General features: G+C 43.4%; 1 protein-coding gene across 1 annotated transcript in view; it reads left to right on the forward strand.

Moving 5' to 3' along the window:
* The window catches only part of LOC111156917 (NADH:ubiquinone oxidoreductase complex assembly factor 2), a 263,471-nt gene that overhangs the window by 227,804 nt on the left and 23,328 nt on the right, over positions 1-12,339 (forward strand). Inside the window, exon 6 of the transcript XR_002641260.1 lies at positions 10,721-10,895. The gene's annotated coding sequence lies outside the window, so the exon portion shown is untranslated. The remainder of the gene's footprint in view (positions 1-10,720; positions 10,896-12,339) is intronic.

Below are 12,339 nucleotides of genomic sequence, written 5' to 3' on the forward strand. Positions count from 1 at the left end.
TCTTTTCTCCCATCATTCACTCTTAGACCTGCTTTGGTGAGGCCCCACCCATTCCCACTGCTCTTTGTCAGTGCCACCAGTGGCCTTTGCTTTGCTACATCCAGTGGTCAGCTCTCAGGCCTCATCTTTGGTGGTTTTGTTTTTTTTTTTTTAAGATGTTTTATTTATTTATTTGACTGAGAACACAAGTAGGCAGAGAGGCAGGCGGAGGGCGGAGTGGGGGTGGGGGCTGGAAGCAGGCTCCCTACTGAGCAGAGAGCCCAATGCAGGGCTGGATCCCAGGACCCTGTGACATGACCCGAGCCGAAGGTAGAGGCTTAACCCACTGAGCCACCCAGGCACCCCTCTCAGGCCTCATCTTACTAGACCTGTCAGCAGCACTAGACCCATGAGACCTATCATTGAAATGGTTTCTTCACTTGACTTCCAAGACCTCCTAATTCCTTAAAGTTGCTTTCTAGCCATTCCTCAGTCCCCTTTGTGGATTCCTCATCTTTTCAGCTTCTGGGACCTCTTCTCTTTTCTACCTATGCAATCCCTAGTCATCTTATTCAATCTCTTGTCTTCAAATACCGTCTTACCTGCTTGTTCCAAGTATCTTCTCTTTCCCTCCAGATCTCTTCTCCATTTCTCCAGCCTGGTCTCTGCCTCAGGTAGTTGATTTGTCTGTACTTTATTGACATGCCACAATAAACTATTGTGCCTTCTCACTTCTAGTTGGTTGTGACCAATAGCAAGCTGTGGCAGCCTAGTCAGGGGAGAAAGAAGACTGATGTTTGGATATTTATTTCCGCAGCCTCTTCTTTGTGAGGACTCTTAACCAAGATAACTCCTCCCAAGGTCCCCTTCTCCACCCAACTTTCTGTTTTCAAATTCTTGTAACACCTACCTCTCCTGTTCTTTTAGTATTTGGAACCCTTAGGGTGTTCAGCGATTCCTTGTATTTCTTTACACACTCACTTCTAATAGTCCCTTTGTAAATAACCCTCCTGACATATTCCTAATTTGAGTGTGCCATTGTTTTCTGTTGAGACCCTGACTGGTGAGATCTGTTCTGGTACAGATGACTTCCATATTTACAACTTTATTTGGAGTCTTCCTTCTGAACTCCAGTCTTCTGTATCTAGCAGGCAACAGAGCGCCTCCTCCGAACCATCTAACAGAAATCTCAAACTTGCCATGTCCAGTATTGAGCTCCTGACATTCTCCCTCCAACCTATTCTTCCACCACTCTTCCCCATCATGGTAAATATGTCTGATGTTCAGACATATCTCTCAAGCTGATTGGTCTTGGCCTCCTCCCACCTCCATCTGCTCTGTCAGCAAGTTCTCTTGGTGCTACCTTTCACTGGCCACTTCTCACCACCCCACTGCCACTACTCTAATCCAGGGCACCATCACATTTCATCTGGATTATTGTAGGAGCCTCATGGATGGCCTCCCTGCTTTCTCCGTGCTTCATCAGTTCCAACATAGCAGCAGAGGCACTCTTGTTACACACAGTCAGATCTTGTCCCTCCTCTGCTTATCAGCCCAGCCTCACCCTGATCTACGAGAATGGGTCTCTGTCACCTTTCTGACCTCATTTATAATTCCTGCCTTTTCTCCACTCCAGCCATTGTGGACTCCTCAGAGTTCTTTGAACAGACTGGATAAACCAGCCTAAACTTGTAGTCCCTCTGCTTGAGATGCTCTTCCTCTAGATAGTCACATAGCTGGTTTCCCCACTCTCTTCTGAACTTTTATATATTTATTGCTTATTTATTATTTTACTTTTATTTATTCTTTTACTTACTTATTTATTTTGTTTTTTGTCTTCTCCCAACCAGAATATATGTTTTATGAGGACAGGGATGTTTGCCCTTTGGAGTAATGTCCAACGTAAAGCAGTTGAATTTTCAATGAAATGAAAACATTTTAAAAAAATCTAAATAAGCCTCTGCCTTCAGCTCAGGTCATGATCTCAGGGTCCTGGGATCAAGCCCCGCATCGGGCTCTCTGCTCAGCGGGGAGCCTGCTTCTCCCTCTGTCTCTGCCTGCCTCTCTGCCTGCTTGTGATCTCTCTCTGTCAAATAAATAAATAAAATCTTTTAAAAAAAAAAGACCTAAATAAATGGAGATATATAGTTTTATTGGATAGGAAAACTCAATATTAGAAAGATGTCAGTTCTCCTCAAATTGATAAATTCACTGCAATTCCAATAAAAATCCCAGTGGAATTTTTCAAAGAACTTGACAATTAATGAGCACAGCCTAAGAATAGCTAAGCACTCTTAAAGATTAAAGTGGGGAATCTGCTCTTCCAGATAACAACACTTTTTCCTCAACTTATAGTAATGCAGACAAGGTAGGATTGATTCAGGACTAAAGAAATTGGTAGTAGAACAAAATAGAAAACCCTAAAGCAGACCTATGCTTAAGGCAACTTAATATACTACAGAGGCAGCTCTGCAGTCATTGGAGGAAGGAAGGATAATTCAATAAATTGTCCTGGAACAGTTGGTTATTCATAAGGGGAAAAAAATGTACATGGGTCCCTACCTCACACCATACACAAAATTAATCCCAGATAAATTATGCTTAGATGTGTAGGACAAAACTTCAACGTTTTTAGCAGAAAACAGATCATATCTTTATGACTTTGAGGTAGAGGACCTGCTAAAAAAGACTAAAAAATTGCTAGCCATGAAGAAAATACTGAAGTATTTTTGCATACATAAAAATCTGGGTACATAAAAGTGAAGAACATTTGTTTATTAAGAGATGCTGTAAAGCAAATGATTATTATCCAGAATATATAAAGAACTCTTAGAAATCAATTAGAAAAATACAAATGTTCCAAAATGAAAATGAATGAAGCCTTGAACAAGCTTTCACAGCAAAAACACAAATGACCAATATTCATGATAATATACTTAATCCCTTTAGTAATCAGAAAAATTCAGATTTGCATTAGAAGTCACAGGATTTTTGCTTTAATTAAAAAGTGTCATAATAGGAAATGTGAGTAGGGACATGGAGCAAATGCAATACACACTGGTGGTGAAAATATCACTTGGTACCCCCATGGGGAAAATAGCAGGGTTTGGCCTCTAAATGTGAACATTCACTTGGGTATCAGGAGACCTGTATAGGAATGTTTGTGACAGCACTGTTTATAATAACAAAAATCAAACAACTCCCCTCAAAGAATTAAGATGCTAGAAACAACCCAGATGTCCAACAACTGCGTGAATAAATTGTAGTATAATCATGATATAACATTTTAGAATAGTGGAAATGAATGAAACCCAGCTACACACTGGCTTTATTTCCAGTCCTTTTGGCCCATGTTGCCGCTCTCCTGTCAGCTTATGCAGCTCAGCTCAAGATAGAAGAGCCAGTTCTTCAAGTAACAGCATGGACTTTCAGTGCGAGCCCTTTTTCTGTCTCCTTAAACTCAGCTTCTGACTTATTTTGCCCAGCTTCATACTCCCTGGACCTCACCCCTAAACCAGGCTCAGTATGTGCGCGCGTGTGTGTGTGTGTGTGTGTGTGTGTGTGCGTGCGTGTGTGCGCGCACATGCACAGTTAAGAGAGGATTTGTGAACAGAGTTAGGATTCTGACAGGAAGAAGAAGGAGGGCGTGGACCTTGGATAGGCAGCCATTGTCCACTGCAGATCTTCCTAGACTTACAGTGGGGTTACATCCTGATAATCCCTTCAGAAGCTGAAAATACCCTAAGTTGAAAATGAGTTTAATACACCTAAGCAACCAAACATTATAGCTTAACCTACTTTAAACACACTCAAAACACTTCTGTTAGGCAGTTGTTGGGCAAAATCACCTAACATGAAGCCTATTTTATAATGAAGTGTTGAGTATCTCGTGCAGAAGATGAAATACTGTACTGCAAGTGAAAAACAGAATGCTTGTATGGGTACAGAATGGTTGTCAGTTGTATCGTTGTTCTCCCCCATGATCGCGTGGTTGCCTGGGACCGGCTGCTCACGGCAGCTGCCCAGCGTTAGGATTAGGAGAGAGGATGGTAGTACATATTGCTGGCCTGGGAAAAGATAAAAATTAAATATTCAAAGTGCAGTTTCTACTAAATGTGTATAGCTTTCGGACCATCGTAAGGTTGAAAACTCGCATCTGCCTGTCATAGGTCAGAGACCCTGAAGCATTGGTTGACACCTCTTCCCTCTTGTCTGCTGCAGATTTCCTGAGGGGAGCGCCATGTTATCACCATCCCTGCGTTCCCCCAGCACAGCACCTGGCACATCTCAAGGAGTCGAGAAATACTGAACCAAAGATGAGTCTAAGAAAGACCTCACTGGTCAGACCCAGCAGAAACAGAAATCAGGTCAAGAGCCTCTTTGCCATATCAACATGCTCACTGGGAAAGTTGGTAGCTGTAGATAAGGAAATGGGGAAGATGACAAATCAAGAAACAGAGGCATTTAGGGCTTTCTTTGGCTAGTGAAACCCAGACGTACTGGTTAGAGGCACCAATTTTCCAGAGCAACAAAGTGTCTAGTTTAGGACACTTGCTTTTTGATGCAAGCATCCTCAAGTCTTTAGCAGTAACTCCACCGTGAGGTGATGTTTTCCGGATCTTGAAAGGAGCACAGCAGAAGCTTTTGTCCTCCAGTTGCCAGGGCGGGGAACGTGGCTTACCATTCAACTAGAACAGTATTTTTGGCAGCCGGGGCTTTCAGGAGCTTTTCTCAGCCATCCCCTACACCAGCCAGCCACTCACTGGATGGGCCGGGCTGACAGCACAGTGCTTGGGCACCAGGCCCCCCCGGCTCTGGTTTCCCCAGGTAGCCTGGGGTAATGTTTGGTAATCCCTCTAATGATGACTAATTCACCATCCCAGTGTCTGAGGAGGTATGGAGGACTCAGACAAGCCCCAAATTGTCCTGACTTTTGGTCAAAAGTGCCAAGACCTGGCCACTGTATTCCATCCCTTCAGAATAATTCTTTTCCTCCCTGCCTCCACACTGGGGTCACCTCGTGCAGTAATGTGCTTTGTGCTTTGCACAGGGGTTTTGCTGAGGAGCCAGGGGAGCAGAATCCAGATGACATTTTGCTCACTAAACCTGGAGGGAGGGTTTGCATCCTGTACCTCTCTGGAGGAGGGAGCTCTTTCTTCTTATTAGAGGCAGCCACTGCTTGCCAAGCCTGGGCTTCGGCTGCCCAGAGGGGCGCCTTCACTTAATTGGCACAGAGATAAGTACTGCCTTCCCATCCTGTCCCTAGGAGGCACCCAAAAGCATTGGACAAATTTGTGATTGCTTCCTGCCCTAGCTTTTGCTAGGAGTGAGACCATCTGCAGAAGGGCCGTGATCATAGCCCATGTTCCCAGCCCTGCTCCTGAGAGTTTTGAATCTTCCTGATCACTGACTATCTGTGAGCTTCGTTGGCCCAGCCTGCTGGCTGCCTGTGCTCTGGCTCCTTGCCTGGCTGATTCCTGGCTCACAGCTTAGCCCCGAACTCCCATTTGTGCCCAAGCCTCTGCGTGGTTGCTGACGCCATCCCTGGATGCAGCCGGTCTGGGCTTTCCGTGCTGACTCTGGGCTTCAAAACTTAAAGGCTTAGCACTGACAGTAGCCTCAGAGCCAGACAAGAAGGAATTGTTTTCCACCGAGTAAAGTATTTTCTGTCCAGCCCAATAGGACATCTTTGAACAGCCAGGCTTGACCCACTGGTGTACGGTACACATACCCCTGTTTACAGATGATCTCGTAGATCCTTCTGTTCCAAGCACACCTCCTATCCCATTCTCTCGTCCATGACCACAGAGTTCATTCCACTCTCATCTCTTATCATGTGTATCTCTCTAGATTACAGATGATCTTTCTCAGTATTGTTTTCAGTAATGTGCTCAAATTCCCACTAAAATCCTTCACAGCTTGACCCGTCGCCCAGGATTCCCCCAATCCGTGCCTCCCCCAGGAGTCACCCCATCACACCACACACACACACAAACACCGCGCGCACACGCACATACATGTATATGTGAGTGTGTGGACATGTGCACACATACACACAGACCCACAGAGCCTGCTTTGGACTTAGGGTCCAGAGACTATTTGGCTGCTGAAGCCATATGCAGGATGAGTCAGGAGCCTGCAGAGAAAACCCATGTTGTTACTGGAAGGACTAGCTGTCCTGTCCTGGAGCTGAGCTGTGTGACTTGCTGGGATAGGAAGGCAGGTATAAGGGATCAGAAAGCAAGTCAGGAGTGGGGAGGAATAAAAGATGAGGGAAATTAATCCTGTCGGAATCCTGGGAAAAAAGATCGCACTTTGAAAAATTTATTTGGAGAGCACATGGGTGGCTCAGTTTGTTATGTGTCTGACTCTCGACTTTGGCTCAGGTCGTGATCTCAGGGTCCTGGGACTGAGCCCCACATCAGGCTCCACACTCAGCAGAGTGTCTGCTTGAGGATTCTCTCCCTCTCCATCTGCCACCCCACCACCGCTCTCATGCTCTCTCTCTAAAAAAAAAAAAAAAAAATAATAATAATAATAATAATAACTTTTTTAAAAGAAAGGAAGGAAAGAAAGAAGGGAGGGAGGGAGAAAGAAAGGAAGCGAGGGAGAAAGGAAGGAAGGGAGGGAAGTAGGAAGGAAGGAAGGAAGGAAGGAAGGGAGAAAAATATACTTGGGAGGGGCACCTGGGTGGCTCAGTTGGTTAAGCATCTGCCTTCCACTCAGGTCATGATCCCAGGGTCCTGGGATGGAGCCTCACATAGGGCTCCCAGCTCAGTTTCTTCCTCTCCCCCACTTGTTCTCTCTGTCTCTCAAATGAATAAATAAAATCTTTTTTAAAAAGAGAGAGAGAGAAGAAAAGAAAAAGAAAAATGTTTTGGGAGCCATCATGCCTCTGGCTCTTTTGCTCAGCTCCCTCCCCTATTTCTGACCAGAAACTATGAAGAATCCAGCTCCCCTTTCCCCCATAATTCATTCTGGCCATCTAGTCATTCCAACACAACTTCTGATCTGATTCCTATAGTGTAAGTTCCAGGTGCTACAAGAGACTACTTTGTGCTACACCTCGGCTACAGGAGACTATTTTGTGCTGCACCCCCAGCAGCAGGCCCTCTCCCACAGGGGGTCAGTGCATTCAGGCTCCACCCCCTACACCCTGGCTCCTGTGAAATGTATTTGAGCGCCTCTGGGGCTGAGATCCCTTCTTGATGTTCCTTTCAGCTCTTCACACCACCTACCGTGATTCTGGGCACATATCACACCATCAGTGTTTGTTAACTGATGGACAGATTGATCATAAGCACACATTCCATCACCTCTTATTGAGTGGTGTTTTTCAAAAAGTGCTGGGAGGATCCTTTGCACCAGAATCTCCTTGGGTGTTTTCTAAAATGCATGTACTTGAACCCCACCACGCACTGGCTATTTCAGAATTTCTGAGAGTGTAACTGTGGCAGCTGCCTTGTAGTGGATAGATGATGGCCACAAACTGACATTTTTGCCGTCAAGAGACGGGGTCTATTTCTCCCCTCCTTGAAATTAGCCCATGGCTGCTGTGAACAATGAGCTGAAGCTCTGCCAGTTCCAGGCCCAACCTTGGTCTCTGGAAGGCCTGGACTATGTGGAGGGACCCTAAGACTACATGAAGAGGGGAAAGAGCCTGCTGAGACAACTCTCCACTCATCCCCTCCGATTTGCCCAGCATGTGGGTGAAGCTCTTCAGGACCCTCCGGATGAGACCAGACACCAGCTGAAAACCAATTGATGACCCCAGGTGATCACCTAGAGCAGAAGAATCAACCAGCTGATCCTTCCCAGAGTTCCTAACCCACAAAATTATGAAATGGAATAAGTTGGCTGTTGCTTTAAACCTCTGAGTTTTGTGATAACTTGTCACATGGTGATAGAGAATAAGAATATGCAGACATCACAAATTCTCCAGGTTTTTCTGGTGTATCCTAGAATTTGAGTCATTGTTGTAAAGGGATCTGACATTTAATGAGTAAAATTTTATATTAAAGATGAGAAAACATAATTCACTTCACAATTTGTTATTTATATATCCTAAGGGAAGAATATATGGTAAAATAAAATCTCATCATTTATGTTGAACTCATTTTGTTTACTGAACAGTTCTGATCATAATACAAACAAGAGAGGGCCTCCAGCTCTCCTGAACTTTTCTAGACAATTCAATTGCCTCAGACAGTGTTAATAAACAATGTCATCCCAATGGAATAAAATACGGCTTTGGATTTAAAATGTAGTGAGTCCTGACAACATTTGGTTTGGATTGGACATGTTTCCTTAGTCTTTGCTTCCAGGCCAAAACTAAGAAGATTGGTGGGGGGGGAGGGAGGAGAGGTTAGTCTCTTGGGAGTATATTTTAAATCTGAAGGTTGTGGGTTTCTTTCGGGTTTCATAATGAAACCTTTAGACTTGTAAGTCACATGACCAACCACTGCTTTAGCCAGAGTTTTGGATGAAAACCACAGGACCCTACAAACCCCACTGGGATTAGTGATTTTTGTTTTGGTTTCTCAACAAAGCAATTTGGACAAATCTGAGAAATTTTTACAGACTCAGCAGAGATCGGTGTGAAACTCAGCGTCTTCCTTGGACGCTTCAGCTGAGCTTCGGTGGGTTTGGACGGGTCCAGTGCTTAAAAATGGAACTCTAAAAGCATAAAACCACACAAGCCAAAAATATTTTCCAAAACGAGTTTAACTAAACTGAAGCTGCTGGGATTTGTGCCCTCTCTGTGCCGACAAGTAAATGTGCCCCTTCCAACTCGATTCCCAACCTGCCTTCAAGCTCATTGGGTCAGCTGCGTCACGTGCCGAGCGGAGCTGTCGCTCTAGAACAGAACCCTGGCCTCTTCAGACACTCTTCAGAGGTGGCGGTGTGTTTACCAAGATTCAGTAGTTTGAAGCCTGGCAAGAAATCAACCTCACCACCTATTTTTATTTTGTTCATCTGAAAAACAGAGTGTCCATATGGTGGCATCACTTGAGAATAGCTGACAAATAAATACAGTCATCCTTAAAGCCAGTGGTTCCCAGACAACCAGTCTGGCCCATGGCCGGGCTGCGTCAACACTGCTTGAGACCCTGGTGGAAAATACAGATTCCCAGGCAGCTCTCCAAGTCAAAATTTCTGGATGGGAGCCCAGGAATCTTTATTTTTAATGAGCTGTTCAGATGATTGTATACATCCAAGTTTAGGAAACACTTTGGTGTTGAAAAAATATGACACCCCAGCCCTGGCCAAGATGGAGTAACATGAATTGGATTTATGCTACTGCCTGAAACAACTAAAAAAATGGCAACAAAATGTATAAAAGAATGGCTTTCCGACACGGGACGTCAGGCAGTCCGGGATGATGATGACTGAGAGGGCAAAAAAAGATTTTCCAGATACCAGGAAGGGAGAGCAGGCAACGCTTGGTGCATGACAATCGGGTTTAGGGGATGAGGTTGTTAGGAGGTGATTTCATTGTACTACATGAAGGGTGCTTAGTCACTTCACAGAGGACTCCTCACAGAGCAGGGGCAGGCTGAATAACCCGAGGGCCTTCCTCCCAGTGGAGATATTCAGCAGCACAGGTGCGCATATGCTGATGGAGACTAAGGCCAAGTAAGGAATGGGTTTGCAACATACTCTTATTTGTGTTTTAAAAATAGAGGTATTTACATATTACAATATGCAAAACCTTTCTGTCAGAAACCTAAGAGAGTGGTACACTGGTTGTTTCTGAGGCACAAGCCTGACAAGCTGGGCTGAGGCGGGATGGAAACAAGTTTTACTGTATACTTTCTATACTGTTCAGATATCTTTAAAATGATCATGTGTTTCACTTTAAATAAAAAATTAAAATAAATGAGTCATCCTAAGGATTTCTTTAAATATTTAACCAGGAGTATCTGGCTGGTTCAGGCTGTAGAGCATGTGACTCTTGATCTCAGGGTTGTGAGTTCAAGCCCCATGTTGCAGGTAGAGATTACCGAAGAATAAGCAAACTTTAAAAAATAATAATAATAAAATCAATAAATATTTAACCAAATTTTATTTGATTTTCACAAAACACCTCTCCTGTAACTCTTCAGGAAAATGTTGACCATGTAAAGCACTTGATATAATACACACCCATTCAGTAATTTATTCTATGTATCATTCACAATTTAGTTTGTCCTTATTCATCTGACATATAATACAATCCTACACAACAAACAGTGACAGCAAATTACATCATTTATTGTGTTTCAACTTAATTTGAAAAACAAGTTGTTGCCATTGCCTTTTCATTTCCAAAATATGAGTTTAAAGTTATTTAATTGTTTTCGGGGTCTGGCACAGTCCCACACAATGCCTAGTGTTAATTATCTGGTCACATCCAGATTCCTGTGGTTGTTTCTAAAATCTACAAAGTATTCTATTTTAGACTCCCAAGGGTCTGAAGTGTAAGATGTTTGTATAAGGCCTGTGTTTGCTGTATGTGTGGGTACATGTAAGATAAAGAAAAGCTTCAGGCTCAGAATAAATGTTCTTCCCTCAGGCAGGGCCACCGTCCTGAATGGATGTCCATGTTCAGGCCTCTGGTTTATGGGGAGCCCTTCTTAAGGGGACCCCACACATTTCCTGTTGCGCTTTTTCTACTCTTCTGAAGGGTAGGATATACGTGTTTTCATTGTTAAACAAAATATATGAGCTATGTGAATTACCTAAAATTTTTGCTCTGCAGATTGTAAGGATTTGGGAAATTTAGAGAACTAAAAGGCCCAAAGAAGAGATTTAACCAAAGAACCAAAGTCAGAGAAAGTGAATTTGGGAATCTTAGTAACTGAGAAATCAAATCCATTCTTTCTGATATTCCATTGTTTTCTCTGCTCATGGATTCTCACCACAGGACAAGCAAGGTCAGTTCCTTCTCTCTTAAATTCCTTCTCAAAAACAATGGGAAAGGAAGCAAAATATGGGTATCTTTGTGTTTGCTTGCGTCAACATAAACACCAGGAACATACGTGAGAATCCCCTATAAGGACAGGGCATGGGGGTGGAGAGGAACTGGAGTACATGGGGACAGACCTCTCAACATTTACTGTTTTTTTTAATTGAAATATAGTCGACACACAGTGTTACAGTAGTTGCAGGTGTACAGCATAGTGATTCAATTTCTCTATACCTTGTGCTTTGCTCACCACAAGTGTAGCTGCCATCTGTCACCATACAGCGCTAGTACAATACCATTGACTACATTCCCTATGCTGTACCTTTCGTCCAGTGACGTGTTCATTCTGTAACTGAAAGCCGGTGCCTCCAACTCCCTTTGACCCATTTCGCCCATCTCCACCACTCCCTTCCCTGCTGGCAGCCATCAGTATGTTCCTATACTTACGTGTCTGTTTCTGCTTGTGTGTGTGTGTGTGTGTGTTTTAGATTCTACGTATATGTGTAATCATATGGTATTTGTCTTTGTCTTATTTCAGTTAGTATAATAGCCTCTAGGTCTATCCATGTTGTTGCAGATTGCAAGATCTCACTCATTTTTATGACTGCATGATATTCCATTGTATATATTTCACATCTTCTTTATGCTTTCATCTATGGAGGGACACTTGGGAGCCTTCTGTATCTTAGCTGTTATAAATAATGGTGCAGTAAGCATGGGGGTGTATATATCTCCTTGAATTAATGTTTTCATTTTCTTTGGGTAAATAGCTGGTTGTGGGATTACTGGATCATATAGTATTTCTATTTTTTCATTTTTTGAGGAACCTCCATACGGTTTTTGACAGTGGCTGCACCAATTTACATTCCCACCAACAGTGCATGAGGGTTCCCTTTTCTCCACATGCTCACCATTACTTGTTATTTGTCTTTTTGATTCTAGCCATTCTGACAGGAATAAGGAGATATCTCATTGTGGTTTTGACTTGCATTTTCCTGATGATGAGTGATGTTGAGCAGCTTTTCATGTGTCTACTGGCCATCTTCATCAACATACACATTTTTATAATGTTTTCATCTCGGACCATGTGAATGCATCAGCTATTTTTAAGATTTCAGCTAAAAAATATTTCTTGAAGCTTATTTCTTTCCATAAAACCTTTATATAACATGCCTAAGGCTAGGTTGAATGGACTGAAGTTGCATAAACTGAATAAAAACAACAGGAAACTGGAGCTCAATCTCCCCCTCCCCTTTCCTTTGCTTATCATTTTTTTTTAAAATTTTATTTATTTATTTGTCAGAGAGAGAGAGAGAGAGAGAGAGCGAGTGAGCACAGGCAGACAGAGTGGCAGGCAGAGGCAGAGGGAGAAGCAGGCTCCCCACAGAACAAGGAGCCCGATGTGGGACTCG

The sequence above is a fragment of the Enhydra lutris genome, unplaced genomic scaffold, assembly GCF_002288905.1.
Source record: "Enhydra lutris kenyoni isolate GAN:26980312 unplaced genomic scaffold, ASM228890v2 scaffoldscaffold50, whole genome shotgun sequence".
NCBI lineage: Eukaryota > Metazoa > Chordata > Mammalia > Carnivora > Mustelidae > Enhydra > Enhydra lutris.